The 24562-nt window shown below is 37.9% G+C and overlaps 1 protein-coding gene across 6 annotated transcripts in view; it reads right to left on the reverse strand.

The window, feature by feature from the left end:
- Ntng1 (netrin G1) overlaps positions 1-24562 on the reverse strand; it is a 335480-nt gene that overhangs the window by 266124 nt on the left and 44794 nt on the right. The window lies entirely within an intron of this gene.

Raw genomic sequence — 24562 nt, forward strand, 5'->3', positions numbered from 1 at the left:
ATCACCTGGTTCTTGTCAGCTGACAGGCTCATTCCCTAGATGAGCTCAGCCTTCCCTCATGCTATACTGCACTAATGGGACTCCACCAGTACATGTGTGGACTCTTTAGTCTTCACAGGAGTCCAATAATAACTGCACTGGGTGTGGTAGCTTAGAAATATTCAAACAACCCTGTTTGCCTATTTATATGGATCAATGGAGGTACTGCCTTTACTAGTCACTGAGAAATTTGTGACTAAGATATGCTCAAATACTCAAATTCATACTGTATAGCTATCTATCTCTATATGTTGTATATGTGTATATACATATCTATCTTATCTATCTTGTTTTGGATAGAGACTGTTGATAAATGTGTATAACTGCATATATATATATATATATACCCCACATATATATGCCCATACAAACTCATCTATCTATCTACTTATCTATCTATCTATCCACCCATCCACACTCATTTATGGTGAGAGAGAGAGAGAGAGAGAGAGAGAGAGAGAGAAAGAGAGAGAGAGAGAGAGAGAGATTTAGTTCAGTTTCACAACTGATCTCCAGAGGAGACAAAATTTGAACTGCTTTTTGAAGCATCTATCAATGGAATTTTGGCAGACAAAAGTTGGGGAGAAAGAAAGAACTGGCAGAGGTGAAGATCACCTATAACCGGTTTATATGAAGACTCGAAACTTCAACCAGCTCTGTTCCAATCACCAAAGACCTCTCAGGGACAGTAGGTATAATTGGAAACATGAACTAACGTATGTGAAATAATTGGGGCTCTAAATCATAAGGACTGTGTACCTGTGTTACATGGATGTGGAGGACAGCTGGATGACGTACTGGGCTACAATACAGAGCACAGTACAGGAAAGGAAGGTATCCCAAAGGAGTGGCAGACTAGCTGAACTTCTTCAGTAGATGCAGAGAGAAAAGTGAGAAGCAAGCTCAGGGAAGGGAGCCTTGAAAACCTCAGCATGCACAGGAGCATGGGAGGAATGGTTTTCCCCAGAGCAGGGTGTGGTATGGAACTGGTCTGTAAACAGGATTAGCAAAGTATAGAGAGGTTAAACGAAAATGGAAGTCTCAAAACACAGGAAGAGGAGTTAGAATGGGAACCTTCATGTAGTTTCCTGGGCAGTGACATCTAATCAATTCTTTAAAAAAAATCACTTGACAAAAATCTTAAAGATCAGTTATCTAAACCTATCCTGCCTGAAAAATGTTTTCACGGATGAAGAAATATACTGAAAATAACAGTTTATTTGGGCTAATCTGGTAAATGGCCCACCTGCCCTGCACACCACCTGCACCTCCCACGCTGCCCATCTCAGGACAGGGGCTTCTTCATGGGTGGCCTGTGCTCTCCCCCTCAAGTCTCACCTCTGCATTCTCTCTTAACTCTGTTCCTCTGCTCTGTCCCCAGGACCACGTCTTTAATTCAAGTCTTCATCTGGACTGCTACAAGAGTTGCTTAACTTTAATCTTTGTCCCACTTCAAATACCCTCAAAGGAAGAAAGACTAGAGGACCAAGGCCATCTTCCCAACACAAGAGAAAACTTCACATTTCTCTGGTTGAGCCTACAGTGAGATGCTGTTCCATCCTCAGTGCAGAAGTGGCTGTCCTGCTGCTTCTTTAAAAAAAAATCAATGTCCTCTCCTCTCACATTTGAACATCATTTAAATATCTCTTCAACCTTTGCTCTCCTTTCTGTAATGCTCTTCTCCAACACTCAACTCTGAGATCACCTCTTCTAGGACATATTTAAATCACATCTCTTTTTAGTTGCAGTGAACTGAAATCACAAGGTATCTAAATTAAGCAAAATCTGAACCAATGAACAAAAAGGAAGGACATATTGCCATATCGATGAAACTGGCTTAGGCACTACATGCTATGGTCACCTAGTTGTTTGTGCTCTTTCTTGATACTTCTTGATTTCATCATTCCCACAATTCAATGCACACGTATTCCCCTCTGGACCAGGCTCTCTTCCCTGTGCAGGTAATGGCCCCTGGACCAGAAAGGACAAAGCATTCCCAGGAGAATTCCAGGAAGATGTTTTCAGTTGATCCCCCCCCTTCCCAAGATCCAGTTTATCTCCCTGGATCTATTACTGCAGGAAGGAATACAGTGTACACCAATGAGTTCCATCAAGTTCTGGAATCAGGATCTGTTACCAGGAGGTGATGAGCAAATATGAGCTGAGACACAGGAAAACAACAGTGAAAGTGAAACCCTCTGCTCACCTGTGAATTAGCTCACCTTTCACACATGTTGCTTCACACCTTTTACATTACTCTCTGAGATCATTGTCACATCTTTATCTCCTTCCTTTAATACCTTCCTGAAGGATGTATTTCAAGTATGTCCTTCATGACTCCAGCACTTGGCTTACTGTGGTCTCTTGGTAAACTGAATTTGTAAACTGACCATGTAAACTTAGTAAACTGACAGTGGTAGTTTACACCTGTCATTCCAACTACCCAGGAGACAGAACAGAAGGATTGCTATTAAAGCCAGTACAGTAAAAGTTAGTGAGATCTTGTCTCAACTATATATATATATATATATATATATATATATATATATGATCATGTATATATTGATCATCTATCTATCTATCTATCTACATCGGAAGAAAATGGGAAAAGTGAGGTGAAGTGACATCACTGGGTATCCTAGTTAGTGACAGAAAGAGTGCTCCTCAGGGTAGGGCCTCAGACCTGCTATTATAGAAGATAGGTAAACTATATCAGATGGGGATGAGGACTTCTTTTAAAAAAAACCCACACCAATGCTGAACAGTGGCTTAGAACATGTGAGAAATTAGGAGCCTGTTAAGAGAATTCTTTCATCTCCTGAACACACTTCATACCACTTTTGAAATATGTCAATGAAATTTCTTTTTCATGGTTTTTTTTCCTTCTAGATGATCACCAGGCAGAAATCTGTCAAGACCAAATTTCAAAGTGGTACATGCCACATGGCAGCTTCTTCTTGCCCATTGGACCAGAAAGGTGAGGAGATCATTGCTGAAGTCTTCTCTTAAAAGAGGGACATTCAGACTGAGCACTTAATGTAGACTGCATCAAGGTCTGATCTAGAATGTTCCTTGATTTACCCAGAAACCCTCTAACAATCAAATCTTATACAAGTCCCCACATATACAAGTCATTCCATAAGTATTTAAAGATATGTATATATATATATGTATGTGTATATATACACATATCTTTAAGTACTATATATACATATATTGAATATATTCAGTGAGTATTTAATATATTCTGAATATAATATATATGCTGAAAATGTAAAATTTGTCTACTTGATTCTCCAGAAGTATTCCTTAGGATGTTTACCAGGTGTAGACTGGAATACAGAAGTTATAACCCCAGTAATACTTTGTGTAGTGTTAGCTGAACAAAGAAAAGAAATTGTGGCAGCTTCTAGAGGTATAAAGGTGAATGATATGAGCCTTGCCAAGAAAGATCTCCCAGTGTAGCTACAAAGACAGACTTGATCAAAAATCGATCCTAATTTGTGGCATATTTAAATGACCAGTAAATAGAAAAAGGTCCACCACTTAATTACCCACCAGGGAATGAAAATTAAAACCATAATAAAACTCCGCAGTATACTCTAGAGCAGCAAAAGAGAAGAAGAAGATGTCAACTATTTAAATGTTGGTGTGGGTGAGCACTCAGAAATTTCATAAATTCTAGATGTTAAAGGGATAGGAAGAGGAGAGGAGAGGGTAAAAGAGGACAGGTAAACCAATTCAGAAAATTGCTTTCATTGTCTACAAAAGCCAAAAGCAAACATGCCTTATGAACCAGTATTTAGACTCCTCTTAGGTATATACCAATGGAAACACACATGTATATTATATTCACCACAATATAATGGTTAGAAATTGCTGGCATCTCTGGAAACTATTTAAATCTTTATCCATTGAGACTGGACAAATAAATTCTCACAATGAACAAGGAATGAGCAATCTAGAACTATATACAATAATGCTGACTGATTTTAAAATAAAGGAGACATATCAGTTGCAAAATGCACATGCCTTATGATTCTCTATATGTGAAGTCCAAACATAAGCCAAAGTAATTTATATTACAAGAGTCATATGGTAATTGTCTTTTGGCTTGGGAGGCAATGAGTGAATCTGAAAGAGCATTTGAAAGGGTAGGATCAGTATTTCTGGAATGAATGAAAATGAGGAATAAATATTTCAACAACAAAAGTCAACTAAGTGCATTCCAGATGAAATGAAACTAACAATACATTGGTAGAGCTGGACACTGATGGTTCATGCTTGTAATCCTAGTTATTCAGGAGGCTGAGATCTGAGGATCACAGTTCAAAGCCAGCTTGAGCAGGAAAACCCTTGTCTCCAATTAACCACAGAAAGCCATAAGTAGAGCTATGGATCATGTGATAAAGAACTACCCTTGGGTAAAATGAGTTCAGGGTCAGCACCTAGGCCCAGCACACACACACACACACACACACATACACACACACACACACACACAGAATGTATTAGTAACAATTGTAACACAATGATGTTTAGGATTTTCAAAGAGATGTAAAGGAGAAATTATATATCCATGTATATGTGTATATATAAAAGGTAATACATATATATACATGGGTGTATAATATAGATATAGATATACATATACATATATAATTACACATATGTTATTACAAAATACAAGCCAGTAACTGAGTGAGTAAATACATTAGAAACCTTAAGTCTCTTAATATTATTTATATCTTTATTATTAAATAGAGATATGAAGCTGGGTATGATGGCTCACATCTGTAATTCTAGCCACTCAAGAATTGGAGACCAAGTGGCAAGCCCAGGTGAAAAATTGGTGAGACCGCATGCCAACAAATGAGCCAAAAATGGCGGTTCATCATCTCAGCCCTATGAGGAGGATAAGCAGTGGAATCATGGTATGAGACTGGCTTGGACAAAAAGTGACCACTTACCCATTTTTGTTGTTGTTTTAATTAACTTAAAATAGTTATGAAGAAGAGGATTTTGTTGTTATGTTTTCATATAAATTTATGATATATTCTAATCAGTTTCACCCCCTTGATCTGAATACTAATGAAAGCCACAGAGAATAACTAGAGCAAAATTCTGGGGGATGTGGCTCAAGTCATAGAGCATCTGTTTAGCTAGCCCAAATCCTTGTGTTCAGTCTCCAGTATAACTGCAATATATATATATATATATATATATATTTAAATCTATATATGTATGTGCATATACACATGTATATGTGTATAGATAGATAAATATAGATGGAAACCCATCATTTAACTCGATTTATATACTCTAATAAAAATTTAAAAGGCCAAAGTTGGTTTAATGGGATAAAATTTAAGTTGACCACAGACAATAGCAAAATACAATTGAGTAGCTGAAGTAAAATAACCTAAAATATGATATTGAGAAATTCACCTAAATACAATGAAGAAACATAAAGGCATTTTTTGTAATATGTGAAAAATCAGAAAAGATCAGTTGAAACTCTGAAGTATACTTCAAAAAAGAGATTCAAAGAATAGAATAAAGAGAATAGATAAAAATTCCCAGGGTGAATAAAAATAGATATTCTCAGCTTCAAAGCATAAAGGTCGAGCTGAGAAACTGAAAACAAAAGACAGGAAACTAAAACTAGAATTTAGTAAAACTCACTAAATGGAAACTATATATGCTTATATCAATGTGTGTATATGTTTGTGTGGTGTGCACATGTGTATATGTGTATGCATAATGATATTAAAACCCCTCTGAGAAGAACTAAATAGTAAAACTGACAAAATTTGTAGTCAAATTTCATCAGCAATGATAGGCACTTTAAGAAATATTTTTTAGTTAAGGGAAAATAACTGTGACTCTGGAATTCTACCTCTGAGTATTATAAAGATTGCAAAGCCATAGTAAATCAAGCTTGATGGCATATTCCTGTGGTCTAGGTACATGGGTCGCTGAGGCAGGAAGATCACCTGCTCTAAAGAGTTTGAGATGACACAGTGAGACCATGTTCAAAGACAAAAAGGTAAATAGAGAGGAGTCTAGGATGCTAAAAGTATGAATAATCAAATGAATTAGAAAATATTCTAGATATATTTAATTATATACCAACACAAAAACACCATTACATTTTATAAAATAGAGTTGAAAATGCAGTTAACAGAAACAAGGAAAATGATGGGATTCCACAGTGAGCAACTGAAATCTTTCTTTGGAAAAGAGTAGAATTTTGAATGATTTTAAGATTGGGCAGAAATTTTTTTTTATGACTGTGATGTATTAGGTCTTCATAGAAATTGATTTCAAGTACATTGTTTGCTAAGTGAAATACATCAACTGCAAAAAGACACCTCAGTGTGTGATTATTATAAATGAAAAGAAAAGCATCTGTTGTTTTTGAGGTAGGATCTTACTATGGAATCCACCATATCCTCAAACTTGTGATCGTACTACTGGGATTATAGGCATGCACTACTGGCTCTACAAGTGAAATCTCTGGAAATTGATGAGTAGTTTCTAGAAAATAGGGGTTAAAAGGATGATCTGACTACAAATATCAGTTTGAGGAAATCTGTGGAACACTTGGAATTTTTCAGGATCGTGAATGAAGGGGATACAAGGAATCATGCATAAATAGAAATTGTAACCAAGTAACTAAATACTATTGTAATCAAACAGAAAATTCAGAAACACAGAAATCATGGTAGCAGTGAAAAATAATGGCAACAGAATTGTGTTTGCGAACCTGTAATGTGGAGAAAAAAATAAAACAATTAATCTAGGATAACAAAACAGAAATGGAAAAGAGAAAAGGAAAACCGAAAGGGCCTTAACAATAGAAAGTGTAAGATAGTAGAAGTAGTAAAAGCACCATTTGAGCTTTTACAATGAACCATGTTTAACATTTCACACGTATTGATAATTGAATCTTCACTAAAAGTAAAGTACAATTGTCATCAACATTTTCCAGCAAACAAAATGAGTTCTGTTATTAGGATGGGTATAGATGCAGGAAATACTCCAGAAATACAAAAGGATACTATATATACCTGTGTGTAAATATGTTGTGGCTTTGTTGAATTTTGTTAGTTTGTTTCTTTGTGATGCTGTGGTTGGAACCCAGGGCCTTTGAGCATGTTAGCTAAGTAGTATACTACTGACCTACATCCCCAGACAATATGTTTGTGAGTTAACAGTGGTGCTGGGTGCTTATCCCTTTAATCCTAGCTGCTCAGGAGTTTGAGATCTGAAGATTGTGAATCAAAACCAGCCGGGGAAGGAAAATCCTTGAGACTCCTATCTCTAGTAAACTACAAAAAAGAAAAAAAAAAAACAGAACTGATCTGTGGCTGAAGTGGTAGAGCACTAGCCTTGAGCATAAAAGCTCAGGGACATCACCAAGGCCCTGAATTCAAGCCCCAGGACCAGCGAATAAGTGTGCACATGCGCACACACACAGACAGAGTTAACAGTGGTATCTTTCTACTGAGTTGCTTCCATTAGGAAGACACTACAGACTGAAGGCCAGTTACTAGGTTGGAAATCTTACAGGGACATGAATATCAGAAATATGGGCACTGTTTTCTTTGTCAACATCGTTGTTTTCTGCATGTGACAGAAATCACATCAGTAGCAGAAGGGATGAGAGAGGCAGGCAAGGTAACATCTTTGATCATTCTGAGGTGACTGTCTGCACCCCAAACACAGAAATCCACAGAATGAAAAGAAAACAAAGAAGAGCCCTTTATAGCAATGTAAGGAGGCTTCTATAGGATTAGAGATGAAAAGTGAGGGCCTACTTACTAAGAGGGCACAGGGGTGGAATTGGGCTGAGATTGGAAGATTGAACTTATAGTAGTAACTCATGGTTGGAGAAGAAATTTCAAATATAGTTAGAAACCTATTCAGGGGCTCTGGCAAGATGACCCTAGAAGCTTAAATCCAATAATCACATATAAAGGAAAGACAATTTTCTATGGTTCAAGAAGTGAAGATCTTCCACCAGTATCTGTGAGAATGAGAGAAGTGTAAAGATCCATACATTTAAATAATAATGTTCTTATAAAAACCAAATAAGTACACAAATTTGTGAAGAAAATTGGCTTATGCGCGAAGAATACTTGACTCATTTGCTTGAGCTCTTAGTAAAGAAAGCATTGCTGGCTGAGGACTGATGACTCATGCTTGTAATCCTAGCTACTCAGGAGGCTGAGATTTGAAGATTGCAGTTCAAAGCCAGCCCTGGGGAATAAAGTCCCTGTGAGACTCTTATCTTTAATTAACCATTCAAAAATCAGAAGCGGGGCTGTGATTAAGAGGTAGAGCGCTAGCATTGAGCAAAAGAGCTCAGGGACAGCACCCAGGCCCTGAGTTCAAGCCTCATAACCACCACCAACAACGAATTTGCACCACCCAAAATTGCTTAGAAAGCTAAGGCAATAAAAACATGCTAGTTTGGACTCAAAGCAGGAATACCAATAACAAAAATAATCAGGAAAATGGACTGAATTATACACATTTTAAGGAAAACATCCTATCTGCCTCAATTTTGGATCAGTGCAGTGTTTACCCACAATGAGCATGTCCTCAATATTTGTTGACTGGATGAACGAGAAAACAAGTTTTTTTTAGAGGTTCAGGAAGGACTTGGGAGAAAAGACAATCGATTTTTGAAGTAGGGAATCAAGTCCCCTTCACGTGAACAAGCTTGTGAGGAGTTGGAGAGCTATCTGACAAGGAACAGCCAGTAGTCCTAAATTCTTTTAACTTTAAAAGGAATTTGAAGTGTTCTTCATCAGAATATCAGAAGAAAATGAAATAGGTGAATGTCCAAAGTGGATCAAATTCTCTCCTGAATACATCCTCCCTTCATGCTCCTCTGGAGATGGATGGAAATCCTCAGGAAAATGTGCTCACAAAAGCCTCAAAAAGAAACCAAGGGCATACTGGGCAGGAACATGCATTCTGTTTTAACTTAACTGCAAAGCACGTGCTAGGTCATTACACAACCAAACATTAATAAAAGAAATAATTTATTTTGCAATAGGGGTTGCCAAGGTCATTTTTTGTTATATCTGCCAATTCTTTTTGCATGTTCAGAGTTTTCAATAGATGTTCATATATATATATATATATATATATATATGTATATACATATACATACATATAAGTATATATATATATATACATATACATATGAAGACAGGAATGAATGAGTGAATGAATGTAGACAGCTCACAGTGAAACCCATTCTAAAGTATCATTCAGAAATGAGTGTGAAAGAAATCAACAGTTACAACAGTGATTTCTTAGAATGGGCATGGTTCCTGAAAGTGAGAAGAGCCCTCTTTTCTTTCAAAGTGGTCTGTTTAAAAGTCCCTGCTTCAGCTAGTGTCTTGACTCTTGTTTATTCTATTGAGACAATATCAGCAAGTAAAAACAGGAAAAGAAGAACTGCATAGGAATGAAGAAGGATTTTTGAAATACAGGTTTTTCTCTTTAACTAGTGGTTCCAAGATGGAGTTAAGATACATCTTCTCAACAAAATGTTTAAATTGGGATACAGGTTGACCCATTGTAACAATGAGATGTACAAGACACTGTTGAACAACAAACTTTACAATTTAGGTGCCGGTACAATTTAGGAGGGTAGTATAGTTGTGGAAGTGGGAAGGAAGGGATGGTAGAGGAAAAACAAAAGAGGAGGCAACAATGCTTGATAAGAAATGTACTCATTACCTTGCCCATGTAACTGTAACCCCTCTGTACAGTATTTTCACAATAAAAAACTTATATTAAAAAAGATACATCTTCTCACACTGCAGAAGAAATAGCAGAGAGTGTGGGTGTGTTTTGAGACTGCTTGTGTATAGTTAATCTCATTTCAAGTCTCTCAATGATCATCTTATGTAAATATATCTTCCCCACTTCAGACTAGTCAATCAAAGGCAGATTGTGAATCTGAGCTCACCCAATGTGAGCAGAGGGGTGGGGCCTGATGTATTAGGGATAAGTAGGGGAGCAGCCTGCCTGCTCAGTGCCCTTGCTTGCCAGATACTTAGGTGAATGCGGACCCTTCTGCAGAAGTAAATTTTACCTTCCTGAGATAATTCTTTGTTTTTGTGTCTATTGCTGTGACCCTTAGTGGTTCTTGGAGAGTATATCTGTAACACTGAGACATGGATCTGGAGGAAGAAGGAACTGGATATATTGCTTGTCATGTCAGAATACCTCTTAACAGATCAATGGGTGGCATTGTGCCTAACAAAATCAAACAGAACTTAGCCCTGAAAGACTGGAAACACAGTATCATTATTGTACACAGATAAAACAAATTATGAAACAGAAACTCATCCATTGATAAAATAGATTATCACAACAATATAGAGTAAGCAGAGAATATTTGTTAAAAAAAAACAAAACAAAAACAGGAGACCATGAATTTCCTCAGGTCCTAATCCATCATGGCTTCCCCTGAAATAATCACTTTGTTTTTAGGAGAACCAGAGTTGGGACTCTGAATTAATTATGGTAATTTTGGCGTTTTTATGCAAGAGATGGGCTGTGTGTATGAATAAGTAAGTGTCTCTTAGTAACATTTTCTGATGAATAAATCAATTTAAAATTGGAAATCTGTGTCCTCTGGTAATTTTTTTTCCTAAGCCTTCTTTCCTGTGAAATCCCTTTTCAAAGTTAACACACCTAGAAGACATTCATTAAACATTTGTTGAATGGATGAATTTTGATGTGACATTGAGATAATACTTGAAGTTCAGTATTACTATGAAGTAGTGCCCAACACACATTTTTCATAAGTAAATGTTTTGCAATGATTATAGAAGTGGAAGGAAATTTAACACTTGGATAGAAGTTACAAAGATATAGCCTTGGTGTGAATTAAAAATGTGGTTCATGTAGCCAAAGTCTCACTTCTGTTTTAAAAATAAAATAATAAGCTAATAAAATTGAATAAAAAAAACCTGGCATTAACACAAAAGGCATCATGGGTACCAAGCCATGAAACTAAGGACAGACCCCCAAAATGCAATAAAAATTGTTTAAGTGGTCAGTGTTCTGCTAGATGAGAATATATACAACAATGAAATAAGACACAGAGCCAGGGCAGAGGCATGTCTCAGGTAGTAGAGAAAGCATCAGATACTGAGTTCCAGCCCCAGTCTCAGACCAGAAAATAAAGTAAAATAAAACACTGGAGATGTAATTTACACTAGTAAAGTCATAAAACAACATTTACAGAACAAATATTGTACTCTTAAGAAACAAAAGTGGCTGGGCATCGGTGGCTCACGCCTGTAATCCTAGCTACTCAGGAGGCTGACATCTGAGGATCACAGTTCAAAGCCAGCCAGGGCAGGAAAGTCGGTGAGACTATTATCTCCAATAAAACCACTAGAAAACCAGAAGTGGTTCTGTGGCTAAAACAGTACAGTGCTCGCCTTGAGCTGAAGAACACAGGGACAGCGTCCAAACCCAGAGTTGAAGACCCCGACCCCCTCCCCCCCCAAAAAGAAACAAAAGTGTGCTCTTTAGTCTTGAAATACATTAAAACCACATTAGAAAATTTCAACTATTCAAAACATTGATATATTAACAAGGAAAAGTAATAAAAGAAACAAGAGCCAAAGTGACATTTATATGTTATCTACTTTTCCTCTTTTATGGAGTTTGTGAGTTCTCTTTATATTTTCTTAGGATTGGTATATTGTACCATGCATCTCCTACTCTAATTATTGAATAATTTCTAACATGAGAAATAAATATTTATAGCACAATATTGTCAAGAGTTTTTAGTAAATCCAAGAAGAAATGATTGCCAATGGAACACTAATGAACAAAGATGGATATAAAATATTGTAAGTAACCTCACTATTTGAATAACTGTATTCTTTTTATAAAGAAATTATGAAGCCATGTTTCTTTTTTCCATGAATTCTGACATTATCTATATGTTGAAGCCAATACATGGAATTTGCAAGCTTCAAAAAAAGCATTGATAGGTATAACTCATTGTTGACTAGACTATTAAGTCAACAAATTTCAGAAAAATTAAGTACTGAATTCACGTACAGAACTTCCGTTGGAGCCAACAGTACTTTAGTGTTTCATTTTTAGGATCTTTAGGTCAAAAATCATCTCTCCCCAGGTGACAGGCCGACTGTTCTATCGACAGGAACAATACGTACCACTGAACATACTCAAAACCAGCTTTACTGTGGCGCCACAAATCCTTCAGGTGGTACTAAATTAAGTAATGTTAGAGCTGAATGTCCTATTACACGATAGAGTAGAATGTTCACATTTTACATAATGAGAAACCAGAGGCCCAGAGATAGTGAATTTCTGGTGCAAGGTCTGCAGAATTAACAAAGGGTAGAGATGTACTGGCCTCTCTGTCCCCAGTTCCGGCTTCAAAGGGAAGCTGGAAACAATGTACAGGGATTTAAGACAAATATTATTTCTATCCCCTAAATGGAAGCACTTAAAATCTTTGATTTCTGGTAATAAAATGTTATTGAAGCAATGCATAATAAGACTACAGTTGGGGGATTAAGAATTCAGTTTTAACTTCATTATGGAAAATTTCTAGCCTATACAAAAGCAGACAGAATAGCATAATGAAACTGTCATGTCTCCACCTCGAATAATTTTCAAGCAAATCCAAGGATTACATTCATAAGTCTATCACCATGTGTTGCTAAATGTGACTACATCTTTATCACATTTCAAGTATTAATAATGATCCTTCACTCCACTGTTGAACTCAATGTTCAGATTTCAAATTATCGTACAGATGTCACAATTTTTTAAATTGCTTTTGAAGAATAATTTAAATTACGCTCAGTCATTGGAAACATTGGATAATGAAATAACTTACAGGGATAAATATGACATTAGAATTAACCTCTGACATTGCACCTTGAAAAATGGGGGTTGGAGGGTGGCGGAGAATATGTACTGTCATAAGAACCCAAGGAAAAGATCATTACTTGTGTATAATCAGGCTAAATGACTCAATTTAATACACTGAAGCGTAACTGCATAGGGTGATTAAACTCCAGTGGCCTAGTGGTTAGCAATGTTTACATGCCTAGAGGATGTCAATTACATCCTTGTAGCTACCCTAGATAAGAGGCCCCACTGAGAAAATAAAAGTGGTATATCTTATGGAGTGCATGACTTTGTATTCTAGCAAATCGTGAGAGGGAGGAGACGGGGTAAACCATACAAGAAACAAAGCAAGAGAAAAGCAGCTGAGCCTGAAGCCCACCCGAAATTCTAGTGTAGCCTCAGTCCCAGGCAGCCCTCAATAAGCCTGTGTTTTCTTAGGCTCCTCACTGGTACAAGAAGTGGCTAAGATGACCTCTGAAGTCCCTCAGTAGTTAATAGTGATTACAGATATTAACAGAATGTTGAAGGTGTCATTTTGTTATGACATTAAATGTCGGTGTATTATTTCACGTGCCACATAATTTCTGAAGAACACCATCTTAAAGTGGTGCCCAAATAATTGCTGACTATCTCTCACTAGATTTTTGTCCAGTGATGTGCTTCGTACTTTGTACTGAGGGGGCATCCTTCGCCAGGATCAGCAAGCTGAGAGGTCTACCCTCATCTCAGCTTGGCTGAGGACTCACTAAAAGCTGAGAACCAACCCCACCCTATTTCTTGTACCACACAGAGGTACACGGGCGCCCCCTGTGGGTTGCTCAGATTCAGCATGTGAAAGTGCAGCATGCTCAATGACATTTGCGTTTTAGCCCACGATTTTATACTTAAACTTTTATGTCTTAAAAAGTCTTGCAAAACAATATTTGTTGTTTCTACAGCAGAAGTTAACTGGATATTCTGTATTGTATCGGCCAATCCTATTCCTCTGAGGTTATTTCTCAAAGTCAAACAGATACTGAATGGCAGAACCGAAACTGAAGAGAGAATCCAATGCCTCCAAATCTAGCACACTACCTCCAACTCACATAAGGTAAGATGTTAAATGATCAGCATATGAGTAATTATGGCGTAATGGGTGTTAATCATATGATAAGTATAGGGCTAAGTAGTTTATGTTTGTTACATGATTCAATTTCTTAATTGTTTACCCCAAATCAAATATTTTTTACAGGTACTAGAATTTGAACTCAGGGCCTTCCACATATAGGCAAATACTCTACCACTTGAACTCCAATCCAACTCTTTACAGCTTTAGTTCTTTTTCAAATAGGGTCTTGTGCTCTTTTTTCTTCCTAGACAGACTCAGACTGAGATGCTCTTATCTATGCCTCCCATGTATTGGGATTATAGGTATGCATCAACATGCTTGGCCCTAAATCAAATTCTTTGTTGTTATACTGGATGTGTTATACAGTTATTTTCCATTTTTTAAAATGATTATATAGTTATGTGCCATTATAATATACTTGCCATTGCAATAACTTGGAAGATGGATGGACCACTAGAGGTCTGGTGTGTAGATTACTTTAATCCCTGAGACCAGTCCTTGAGAGATCAAGTATTCATTATTTTTCACATTGCTGTTACAAAATTTGCAATATCTAGTATATTCTGAGTCAAGCAGAAAAGGTCAGATAAGGTGATGTTAGGGAAATGAACCCTAAGATATGTATTCAAATGTTTTTTTGTCTTTCATGCAATTGTTTCTAACACATTTATAAGATTATTTCTTTGTTGCTTTGTATGTCCCTCCCCCACAGTATAACCCCTGCTTTCACTGTATTTGATGGGTATAATTTGTGGAGGGGAAGGGGAAAAACAAATCGTTTAAATAGGGATACAGGTGGACCCATTGCAACAATGAGTTGTACAAGTGATTATGTCGAAAAATGAACTTTACAATTTGGTGGGGGGGGGAGGGAGGATTGGGTGGGAGGGAGAGGCTAGGAAGGGATGGGAAGGGGAATCAAAGGAGGAGGCTACAATGCTTGATAAGAAATGTACTCATTATCTTGCCCATGTAATTGTAACCCCTCTGTACAGTATTTTCACAATAAAAAATAAAAATTAATAAATAAAAAAATTGAAAAAAATGCTCAGGATAGACCATTAAAGGTAGTAATCATTCATGTTGGCTCATAGGTTCAGAGCATTCAGTCCATGATTGTTTGGTTTTGTATGCTTAGAAAGAACAGCAAGATATGATAGCAAAGGAATGTGGGAAAGGCTGCTCCATCTCACTCAGACAGGAAACCGAGAGGAGAGGTGATGAGAAAGGGTCAAGTCAAGACATACCCCCAGGGGCCTATCCCTGTATAGTAACTAATTAAAACAAAAATAATAGACAATGTGCTGTGTGTGTGTGTGTGTGTGTGTGTGTGTTTGTCATTACTGGGACTTGAACTCAGGACCTGATTTCTGCCCCTTAGCTTCTTTTCTCAAGACTGGTGCTCTACTACTTGAGCCACACCTCAACTTCTGGCTTTTTGATGGTTAATTGGAGATAAGAACTCCATGGACTTTCCTGCCTGGGCTGGCTACAAACCATGACTCAGATCTCAGCCTCCTGAGTAACTAGGATTACAGGAATAAAGCCACTGGCACCTGGCTAAGCCTCTAATTCTTAATGCCTGCCCCATTACTGAGTGTTCTTCATACATTAACATGGCTCAGCCTGCGTTTACATAGCTGTGAACTGAGGATAGAAGGAAGTATGCTCCAGGAAGGCACCTGAGATTGAAAGAGCCCATGATGTAGTTTATTAGTTCCTTATTGCTCCTAACTTAGTAGATGTCAATTACTGTTGTAACTAGTAGGGAATTAAACAGGGGCTTCTGGGCAGAGATTACAGGAGACTTCAGAAAAGCGGGCAATGAGGAGGAGAAGGCCAGGCTCAATTTAGTACATCTGGAATTTCAATTTATTCTGAAATGTGGAACTATTCAGAGAGAAGCTGAGAATCCAGGCTTGACGTGTGCAAAATGGTTGAAGCTGAAGAAACAGCAGCAACAAGGTGGAACTGGCAATCATGTCTGGAAGATTATGAGAAATGAGAAGAGCTGCGAAGAAAACATATAATATCTAGAGGCGGACACGGTGAAGAAGTTGTAGGAAGGGTTTCTCTGAGGGGTAGGAAGAATGCTAGGAGAGAAAAATCACCTGACCTTCCTGGGAGAAAGTTATTCTACCACTCAAAGGTATTCTGAATTCTTGAACGTAGTCATTCAACAAGCAATAATTTCTCTGAGGCATTTATTTCACTCCTATTCGAGTAGACTTTGAACTTTATTCCTTCTGTATCTTATCTCATCTTACCTATAAGTCTCTGTTTACTTTGTTTATGATACATGTGCAATTTCACAGGAATAGAATTTAATTATTTTCAACATTAGTCAATGATCCTCATTTCTCAGGAAATCACAGTAGGCTAACTTCCATCATTACTCAGAATTAGTCAGATTTTATTGTTTAATGTGAGCCAACTGAATTAAAGTGAACATTAGAATCAAATCCCATAGCATCGCTGGTAATTTCCAAGCATGCCCAAAGGTGCTCACACATATGGAAATGTAATTCTAACCAAGCCTCTTTCACATACCCTAGGAACAGCTTTGTCTTAAATTTTTAAATAAAGTACACATTTGGTAAATAAAAGTAAAATAAGGTAGGCAAAAATGGGTCCTAAAACAGGAGAAGAGGGGAAAACCCCAGGATAATATATCTGTTTTTAAGGCTCTGTGTGTTGGAACAAAGGGCATAGGAATCCATCTGTTTTTTTTTTAAAAAAACTAAAATAAAATATGAACCTGCAGATGCTGGTATTTCAGGCTAATAGTTGGGATTTGGGGGCCAACAAATAGGATATGTCAAGACTTTTGAGAAAAACCACAGGGACACATCAGAACAGACATCCCAGGCTTGGGATATAAGGATGTAAGGATTATGAACAAACTCCTCTACCTTCCTCTCTGGTCAACTTTAATCCATCCAGGATGGTTATGTTAGAAGCATGCTGGTAAACAAATACAGTCAGACTCATTAAGGCACAGACAAGGTAAGGATGATCAAAAAGATACCCATTAGTTCCTACTTTTTACTTCCTGCCAAACATCTTGCTTTTTGTTGGTAGTGTTCTCTTTTATTTTTTGCTTTTTACTTTCCCAATCTGAAACACTGTAGCTATAAAACAACTCCATCATCCTTTCTTCTCCTGTGAAAATCATCACTCTACTTTCTGTCTTCATGAATGTGACTTCCCTTGAGGGCTCATATAAAAAGAATCACACAATACTCCTTATTTAAGGAAGGGTTGATTTTGCTTAGCCTACTGTCTTCAAAGTTCATGCATGTTGTAGCATGTAGCAGACTTTCTTTTTAAGGGTGAGTCATGGTCTCTTTCATGTGTATATTACATATTTGCTCATTCATCTATAAGCAATCAGCCTATTTCTACCTTGTGACTATGGTAAATAATGTCATCCACATTGGCCTTTGTTCATGAAAGCCACCTTGCTTTTTTTTTTTTTTTTTTTTTGCTCATGGCGCCTGAACTCTGGGCCTGAGTGCTGTCCTTCAACTCTTCAGCTCAAGGCTAGTGCTCTACCACTTGAGCCACGGTGCCATTTCCAGTTTTCTGAGTGGTTTTTTGGACATAAGAGTCTCATGGACTTTCCTACTGAGACTGACTTTGAACCGCTATCCTCAGATCTCAGCCTCCTGAGTAGTAGGATTACAGGTGTGAGCCACTGGCACCTGGCACTTTGTCTAATTAAATGATAGTAACACGTCTTGAACTCAAGGACTCTCATCTTGCTTAGCTTGCTCACTCATGGCTGGCCACACCTCCAGTCCAGTTTTTGGCTCGGGAAAAAAATCTTGGGGACTTTTCTCTCTAGCCTAGCTCCAAATCTAGATCTTTCCAATCACAAACTTCTGGGTATCTAGGATTATAGACATGAGTCATTGGTACCCAGATCCTGTGTACATTTTTTTCTCCATCATTACTTTAAAAAATTATCTTGTATCTTTTTTAATTGTAAAAATACTGTACAGAGGGGTTACAGTTACATGACTAAGCTGTGTACTTTTCAGCTATTGACTTGGGATTGCTGCTCATGCCATCAATCCCAAGACAATGCAAATGGCCTATTTTCAGATGTGTTTAAGCTAGACCTGTCAGCTGCCCAGAGTAATTTATAGGGGATTTTTGTACCACATTGAGTGTCGAGCAATTAACTAATTATACTTTTTTTTTTTGCAGTTTACTAGTTATACATCTTTTTGGAAGGGCACAGAAAAAAACATTTCCTCAACACTTCTTCTGTGAGATATATTGTGCTTAAATACTAGAGGAAATTAAGTCAGATATGACAAGTTGTCAGATATCTGAGCAGTAAAGATTAATTTGACAAGCAGGGCTGGCGATTTTGACTCCTATTTTTCTTTTTAGAGATCAATGGCTATCTATTTTCCTTAGTGCATGCGCACGCGCGTGCACACACACACACACACACACACACACACACACCTTGACATATATTAGCTAGCTGTGAGCCAGCACCAGAATGGAAAGACAAGGGATAATGCTTGAATGTCTTGTTTCAGCCATGCAGTCAGGGCCAGGGAGTGTAGTGTGTCTCTCAATTAACTGACACATCTAGATGTGGCCAGTAACAAAACTAAAGCTTACTTACAATTTTGTTCATCCTTATTCTTACAACTCCTCCAAATATGACCAGATACCAACACCTATTCTTTTATATATTGGATAAGAAGCACCTGAAATGGAACAGAATTAATAACTCTTAAAAACCCCATTGATTCCAATGCCACTATTCAAAATGAGATTACCAGGAAGGGTCATTTTAAATTTAAATGAAGGCTGCCTTACATGGAAGAACTGACTCGTGATCCTTGCATTTGTAATCAATAGGGAACTCCAGCTGCATCTGATTTTTCACTTTTTTCCCCCCAGCTAAGTCAGGAAGCCTAATGCAAAAATATGCTCTGTTATGTGGATTTGTGAACTGTCTAGAGAGTTCTGGGTCGATTAGCCAACAGATAGATTACCAAGAGACACAAGTGTAATATTTTTGTCTCCGACTGAGACGGTCTTGCTTCAGTACTAAGCAACTATTCATGTGATTTCAGGAAAAGTGGTGACTGATTTGGTTAGGTCCACACCTGGCTATTAACAAAGAGCGTGCTATTTCTCTTGATATTAATTCAAATTTCTCAAGCAAAATTAATTAAACTCTGCACCCTAAAGTGGCAATGAGAGAATTTGGGGATGTATTCATTCCAAAACTCTCAGAGTAGTGTATTCCTTATGCATGGAGCAAAGGGAAGGAACTAACAGCATCTGTGTCCAAGTCTAGACCTGTCAGTTCAGCAAAACAGACACTCCATCTTGGTCCTGATGCTTGCCTGAGACAAAACTTCCAAGCATCATCCCTGGCATTCCGCGTCCTGGTGCTGAGGCTTACCTAATATACATCAGGATGTTCACATCCAGGGTGATAAGTAGAAGCCTACAAAGTGTCCTGAACTTCGTTCAGATCTGGTGCCAGATGCACATCAATTAGAACAATGGCATTGTTGCACACAAAGAATCAAGGAATGCTTTTGTACTTAAGAATGGTCAAGCCAAGAGCTAGTGGCTCATGTCTATAATCCTAGCTGCTCAGGAGAGCTGAGATCCATGGATCTTGATTTGAAGCCAGCCTAGGCAAACAAATCAGAGAGAATTAGCCCCAATTAAAGTAAATAACTGGAAGTAGAGGTGTGGCTCAAGTAGAAGAGTACCAGCCTTGCACAGAAAAGCTAAACAAAAACACAAGCACAGGAGCACATACAAACACACAGAAAGGTCAAATAAGACATAATAATTATGGAAGGATCATTCCATATTATACATAGAGGTAAAAAATACTAAAACTAGGTGCTTGTGGGTCATGCATATAATCCTAGCTCCTTAGGAAGCTGAGCTCTGGTTTGAAGCCAGCCAGCTCAGGGGAAGATCCATGAGACTGTTATCTCCATTTAACCACCAAAAAATAAAAAGCTAAAAGCTAGAAGTAGAGCCATTCTTCAAGTGGTAGAATGCTAGCCTTGAGCAAAAAAGAAAAAGTTAACGGATAGTGTCCAGGCTTTGCGTTCAAGCTGCGGTACCAGCACAAAAGAGAAAAATAAGCACACTGAGAGGAAAAAATCGAAAGAAAACCTAGTTTAGTCATTAATTGGTCTTTTGTATGAACATGCAGCATAAAAATCAAGCTCATAGTCTCAGGGTAACTTTTCTTCCTAGCCAAAATGGAAGGAAACATTTTTAGACTAAATGTAAAATATTAATGGCTTTTCTTTTCTCTTCTTTCTTTTCATTCTTTCCTGCTCCAGTCCTGGCCATCCTTTCTTAAAAGGGTAAAACAAAGTCACTCTGCCCTTGCTTCTGAAACACGTGTTCTTGCCAACACCTGAGGCAGTTAAAAAAGACAAAGGAATGGCAGTCTGTGGTCTCAGTGTATCTCACCCCAGCCTGGGAAGTATTTAGTGTCTCCGATGCAGCCTTAACTCTTCGTTGTCCCTTGTTGCACTCAGCACCTCAGACCAATGGACATGCCCTGTCCTGAACTAAAACCACAAGGATATATACAGAAAGAAAAATAACCATGTTGCCTTGGAAACCAGTTACATTGGGTGAAGTACTTTGCTATATGAGGCATGTATTCATACATTTGTTCATTCATTCACTTGTCGATAACTTAAAGCTTGATTTTCAACAAAATTGACATCTTGCTAAATTGTTAGAACTGGATAGTGATGGCTGGGCGTCGATAGCTGATGCCTGTAATCCTAGCTTCTCAGGAGGCTGAGATTTTAGGATCATGGCTTAAAGCCAGATTGGGAAGGTACATTCCTGAGACTCTTATCTCCAATTCACCATCAAAAAGATGGGAGTGGAGTTGTGGTTTAAAGTGGTAGAGTACCAGCTTTGAGCAAACAAGCTAAGGGACTGCACCTATACCCTCACTTCAAGCTCCAGGACCAATACATACATACACACACACACACACACACACACACACACACACACACACACACACACACGATTAGTGATAAGAGTATGAAACTTCAAAAAGGTCCAAATTATCCTCCAACTCCTTCCCTCATCCAAAGCTCATGGTTAAACATTTACCAACACATCAGTGGATTTACTCATCAAATATGTATCAAGTACCTACCATGTGCCAAGTACTCTACAGTTTTGCATGGCAGAATGAAAAGCAACCACAAACATATTCATTAGGGTAGAAAAGACAGGAAATAAATAAGTGCATGCATTTTGTTTTGTCTTGGAAAGGTAACTAGGGAGAGCAAAAAGCAACATAAAAGAAATAGAAGATATGAGTAATGTAAGGGGGTTCATTCTCTGAGGCAGTCGATTCTTATAGGCAAGAGGCTAGTTTCTGGAGCCAGACAGTCCATAGTGTAATTCTAAACTCTCCAGGACATGGAGTTTGGTATACAGAATGTATTTGGGAGGGTAATGACACAGAGAACATTATTTAACATCTCTAAGTGTCTATGATCCAGATAGAATGTCTAGCTTTAGGGCCTGACATATGTTTTAAGCTAACACAAATGAATGTTAACTCTAATTATTATTACTATTATTATCTAAAGAAGTCACACTTGAAATGGAATTTAGAGTAAGCAAAATTAGAGCCCAGCACAAATGGTGCCTTGTAACTTTCAGCTCTAAGTTACAGAGAGGATGTAGTTTTTCCAACTTGGATTGAATTAGCCAAAATTCATGCCTGCTAAAGCCTCAGAATGGAACTTCATTGAAAAACAGAGTTTTATGAGTATAATCAATTAAGATAAGTACACACTGAATTAGGAGAAATAGTAACTCCAATATAGCCATGTCCTTCTAAGGAAAGGAAAGGACACAAGACAGATACCCCCTAAGGGAAGCCATGTAATCAGGGAAATGGAGGTTATAGTCATATAGCCACTGTCAGAAGCTAAAAGCAGGCCAGAAAGAATTCACTTCTGGAACCTTCGGAAGGAGTGCTGTCTTGCCCACACTTGGATTTTATACTTCTGGTCTCTAGAACTATCAATGAATAAATATCGGTTTTCTCACGAGATCTGTTTGTTGCATTTTGTCATAGTCACCCTAAGAAAACTCATATATCCCTTGTCTCCTTCTCATCTGTACCCGGGAGTCCACAGTGCAATCAGGAAGCTCAGATCCCATGACAGCCAGGCGCGTGACCGGGCTGCCTCAGGAGGACCCTAGGCCCACCGGGGACATCTCTCATCCCAAACCTAAAATTGTGTGAATCAGACAAAGCCATCTTTATTTTACCTTACCTGAAATCCTGATCATTAAGTAAAATTAAAAAGAATGTTCACTTTTGGGGAGTTATAATTCCTACCACTAAATTTCAGAGTGGTTTGTTCTACAAACAAAATAGAAATTGGGTCCCAGGATGGAGCTCAACCATATCAAATCCTACAACACATGGTAATGGTGGCTTTGGAATTGAGAAGAATCTGAAGCTCGGAAGGACTTTAAGAAGATAGTTGGTTAAAAAAAAATCTTAATATTATTTGCCAAGAAATGCAGTTAGGGAAAGCTGTACAGGCCTTGAGGAGAATGGTGAAAAGAGGGAAAGATAGGAGAAAATTAGGAGCTAGAAAACATATATATATATAGTGGGTATATAGTGGAAAAAGTTTAGCAATCAAGCTGGGTGCGTCTAGATCAAGCTTGTAATGCCAGTCATGGCAGAAAGGTCTGTGAGACTATCTCCAATTAAACATTAAAAAGCCAGTTGTGGCTTAAATAGTATAGCATCAGCCTTGAGCAAAAAAGCAAAGGGAGAATGCCTAGATTGTCCCAGTCAAGTGTGGATGCACACACACACACACACACACACACACACACACACACACAGACGATCACAGTAACTTCACGTATATGGATAATAAGAAACACACTTAATAAACTGATGAATTTGGTTAAGGCCAATTCTGAAACACAATGAATGGTAAAAATGCCAATCTGTTTCTTTTTACTAATTAGAACACACAGGAAGATATATGGGGAAAAATACTTATTTCATTTTTAAGAAAATTTGAAAAAATCTATTAAAAGCTTTCTGGGTTTTCAAAAACAAATAAAAAGGAAGACATAAAAGATTGCTCATTCAATGTCTCTCACCAGAAGATTCTCAAAGAGAGAAAAGGCCACCATGCAAAAAGCAAATTCAGGATGTGTTAAGAAACTGTCTCAATGTTGGGATGAAGACAAGAGTGTGACTGTAAAACCCTGCATTAAAACTTCAGGAAGATTTAAGACAGTGCCTCATAAACCTTTCCAACACACACATAGCTGTCAGGATTTAAGAGCCTGCCTTTTTAAACATTAAGCACCTAAGAGTCTTAAGGGTGAGCTCCCATAGCAGTTCTAGGAAGCCTTTGACAGAAAAACTCTCACAATCCCACCTGTGGGTGGGTCTTGTCCAATGCCATGAATTTATAAATTGATACACAGGAAGTCCAAACATTTTTAAAGGATTGAAAGGAACAGGTAAAATATAAAATGCAGAGGTGGAGCTTCTGAACTCCTTTGGGTAGGAAGCAGGATGAGAAAATCATCCAGCTGCAAACCTGAGTCACTTACTATGCAAAGAGAAGATGACTCCAGGAACTTTAGTCAAATGCTGGTAGGGAAAGAAAGGGGAAGGTGGGGGCGGGGAGAAGGGGGAGAGGGGAGGGGAGAGGGAAAGTGAGGGGAGAAAGGAGAAGAGATTTTAATAGTTGGGGAAAAGAGCTTCTAGAAAGTAGGTTAGGCCTTCGTTGAGGACCTGACAACTGGATTTCAGAGTGACTATTGAGAAGTGACTGCTCCGTCTCTTACTTCTCCTTGTTTTAGTAGCAATGTGGGAGTTGAAGAGAAGGCAGATAATTGGAATCTATTGTTCACACCTCTTAAAGAGAGACCATGTTAGAAGGACTGAAGACAAAACTTTTCATAAACACCTGATTTGACCCCTTGGGCTTCAAGTAATAGACAAAACTTACGGGATCTTAAGGGAAAGATAAAGTCTATTTCCACGTAGAAAGGATACGAAGAGCTGTGGGTAGAGGCAGATGATAAATGACTGTGTTTACTGAAGCTAGTTAGGACACTATCTTCTATCCTTTATGCCATTACATTTGAGATGTTACACAGTGGCTGTAATCGGATGGGGGGAGGGATAACAGAATCATTCAAAGATGACCACTAGGTTGTTTGCTTATGCTAATGGGTGAATGGTACCAACTCTTGCTCAGATGAGCAATAAATTTTGGTGGAGAGAGGAGGGTGAGAAGGATAGGCAAGATCACATTCACCTTTTCCAGTGTTGTTTTCACATGCATATGAGACATTCAACTGTAATCCCCTTAATCATTCCACTCAGGATTCTGAAACTACAATATGACTTTTATAATTAAAAAAAATAGTTGATTTTTGACA

This window comes from Dipodomys ordii, unplaced genomic scaffold (assembly GCF_000151885.1).
Source record: "Dipodomys ordii isolate 6190 unplaced genomic scaffold, Dord_2.0 Scaffold146, whole genome shotgun sequence".
Taxonomy (NCBI): Eukaryota; Metazoa; Chordata; class Mammalia; order Rodentia; family Heteromyidae; genus Dipodomys; species Dipodomys ordii.